The following is a 3,397-nucleotide window of genomic DNA, read 5'->3' as shown; positions in this document are numbered from 1 at the left end:
ACCCCGATGTACAGATAACGTGTGGTTCTGTGGAGGCACTGGGATCTCTGCACAGGGTTGAGGAGTAGAGGACGTGCCACAAGAAGGGAGTAGGAAAAGGAGCCACAGAAAGACAAGCCCCAGCCACTCCCGGCTGCTCCAGGATCTGCCATGCTCTGCAGCCAAGATCTCTATTAAAGACACAGCACCCTGGCTTGAGTGGCTCCCTGAGAGGGACTGACTAGCATGGACAGCCTTCCCTTCATTGCTCCCTCTGGCCCCAGATGGCCCAATGCTCCTGAAGTTGTTACCATGGAGATGACATCTCCAGTGGCCAGAGCAGGAAGCAGGGCTGAGTGGCAGGAGGCTAAGAGAAAGGCTGGCACCGAGTCAGGGGAGTAAGTGCCAAGGTTTGCCAGGTGGTAGGGGGCAGGAGGCCAGCCCATCCCCACAATGCAGGCCCCCGGTTGTGCCAGGGTCTGTCAGACTCTCCTCAGAGCTACCAGAAAAACAACGACAACGGCAGCACAAAGCACAGAAGCACAAATTTGTGTCTTTAATCATGGCTTAGATATTTGGGCAGCACCTACTGTGTGCCAGGTCCCATGTAGGGTGTTGGGATGTCATCACAGGGCATGCAAAGGTCCTTTGAAGCTCATTTATGAGTCCCTCAATACAGAATAAGTCCCCAAGTAGAAAATAGCATAACAACCCCCGCCCCGCAATAGAGAGAATATAAATTAGTCCAACGAGAAGTTGCTCCTGGGCTGGTTTTGATTTTAGGGTTCTTTAACGGTCATGCTTATTTTCATATTAGCTTTAATAATATTAGTGGTAGTGGTAGGAATAGCTGATGCCTCATCAATACAGACTATGTGCCAAGTATGAAAGGCCTTAAACGCACCACCTCCTTTCACCTTCACTTCCAGGCTATGATGCCGGCATTGTTATCATCATCCCCATTTCACGGATAATGAAATTGAGGCTCGGAGAGGTTTGCTCTTTAGCCTGCAGTCAAGCATCTGGTGTATTAGCTTCCCATTGCTACAACGACAAATTACCATAAACTTAGGGGCTTAACACAAGGCAAATTTATTCTCTTCCAATTCCGGAGGTCAGAAGTCCTAAACTGGTCTCTCATGGGACTAATGTCGAGGTGTCAAGGGGTCTGGTTCTTTCTAGAGGTCCTGAGGGGAGGATCTGTCTCCTTGCCTTTTCTCGAGGCCGCTCATGTTCCCTGGCTCAGGGTCCCTCCCTCTGTTTCCAGGTCTCATCTCTGGTCTCTGCTTCCACTGTTGCCATAGACTACATGTGGGTGTGTCCCCCAAATTCATATGTTGAAATCAGATCCCCAGTGTGCTGGTCCTGAGGGGGGGGGGGCCTTTGGGAGGTGATTGGGTCATGAGGGTGGAGCCCTCCTGAGTGGGATTAGTGCCCTTATAAAAGAGACCCCAAGGAGTCACTTACCCCTTCCACCACGTGAGGGCACAGCAAGGAGACAGGAACCAGGAAGCAAGGCCTCACCAGACACTGGACCTGCCAACGGATTGACCCTGGACTTACCGGCCTCCAGAACTATGAGAAATAAATGTTGGTGATTCAGAAGCCACCCGGACCACGGATCAGCCAACCACAGCTGGCAGGGCCAGGGCCCCTGAAACCCCCAAGTCTGACTGCAGGGTCTGTTCTGTGAACCAGCAGGCCAGCCAGAGCATCCCTGACCCTCACCCCCCGGGAGGGAAATGCCTGGGCTTTCCAACTAGCACCCTGGGGGGCACAGGGGACACAAAGCCAGGCCCTAACCAAACAGGTGGTGGCCGACCTCCCTGACTAGCACCCTCATGCATCGCTCTGGAGCATCCAGTTAGCAGAACGTGGAATGCTGCGGGCTTCGGAGTCAGATGGTCCTGGGCTTCACTCCCCACGAGCTCTACCAGCTCTGTGACCTTGGGCATGCACCGTGCCCTCTCTGAGTTTCCCCATCTGCAAAGTGGACATAATGAGGCCCGCCTCTCAGGGCTGTTGTGCAGGTTAAATGACGTTATGCAGAGAAAGGGCTTGACACAGACTCAGCAAGGTGAAAGCTCATTAGGTAGAAATTATTATTATTATTATTATTATTATTATTATTATTATTACTACTACTACTACTACTACTACTACTACTACTACTACTACTACTATTGAAAAGATAGAACTTCGTACCAGCCAGCCCTCTTAAATAACTTTATTTATACCCCGGATGCTTTCCTTGGACTTCACCCCGAAGATCTTAGAGGTTAAAAACTCTCCTTGGTCCCAGACACTCCCCCTGTCACCGCTTAAGGCCCAGACACTCCTCACTGTCCCTCACTGACAAGAGAGCCCCCAGCCACTGGTGAAAAGTTCCACAGAACAAACACGAAGTGTTAACAACTTCCTAAGGGGAAAGCAATGACAGATCCACCGAGATCCCAGCCCCACTAATGGGGTGTGCATTCTGAGAACTGGGGTCACAGCGCACTGAACCCCAGTCCCACCAACACCCTTTTAAAAGCCAGATATGTAATGTGGAAAATAAAACAAGAAGCACATGGACTCATTTCAGCCCTGAAAATGCACAAAAGGCTATATAACACCCCTGGAGTGTTTCCAAGTGAATAGCCCACCCCCCAAAAAATATTTTGACAGGAGGGGCTGAATTATTCAATAGACACTGCTCCTTATTTAAGGCAGAGCGTGGGTTGGCAGGCGGTTGTTTTGTTTCCACTTATTTCTTCACTGGAGTCTTTTTAGTCCGGATTTCATTATAGTTCTAAGAATGCCACACTGCAGAGCAGGAGAAAATGTGGTAGCAACAGCTAAGATTCTGGCAGATGCACCTATACTTGACAAATGCTTCAGCCACTAGCCATATGCACATCCATTTAAATTAAGGAGTAGGAGGGACAGTTACCCCACCGCAGGCTGCTAATTTCATTGAGGAGACTCTAATTATTTTTCCTTTTTTTTTTTTTTCCCCCTTCCTGGCTAGAACAATGACAGTTATATAAGAGTATTTCTATTTGCTACAACCGAATATTAAAGTAAGAAATAATGATTTCGTCTTACAGCCATGCCAACCTGAACACGCCCGATCTCCTTGATCTTGGAAGCTAAGCAGGGTCGGGCCTGGTTAGTACTTGGATGGGAGACCACCTAGGAAGACCAGGTGCTGGAGGGAGGGAGGAAAGAAGGGAGGGAGGGAGGGCGGAAAGAAAAGAAAAGAAAGAAAAGAAAGAAAAGAAAGAAAAAGAAAAGACAGAAAAGACAGACAGAAAAGACAGACAGACAGACAGACAGACAGACAGACAGACAGACAGAAAGAAAGAAAGAAAGAAAGAAAGAAAGAAAGAAAGAAAGAAAGAAAGAAAGAAAGAAAGAAAGAAAGAAAGAATGA

At 48.7% G+C, this 3,397-nt stretch overlaps 1 pseudogene; it reads left to right on the top strand.

Moving 5' to 3' along the window:
* The first annotated feature begins 3,063 nt into the window (after positions 1-3,063).
* On the top strand, positions 3,064-3,181 carry LOC111735618 (annotated as a pseudogene).
* Positions 3,182-3,397: the final 216 nt, after the last annotated feature.

Source organism: Pteropus vampyrus, unplaced genomic scaffold (assembly GCF_000151845.1).
Source record: "Pteropus vampyrus isolate Shadow unplaced genomic scaffold, Pvam_2.0 Scaffold1000004232, whole genome shotgun sequence".
Taxonomy (NCBI): Eukaryota; Metazoa; Chordata; class Mammalia; order Chiroptera; family Pteropodidae; genus Pteropus; species Pteropus vampyrus.
This window is presented reverse-complemented; position numbering and strand designations above follow the sequence as displayed.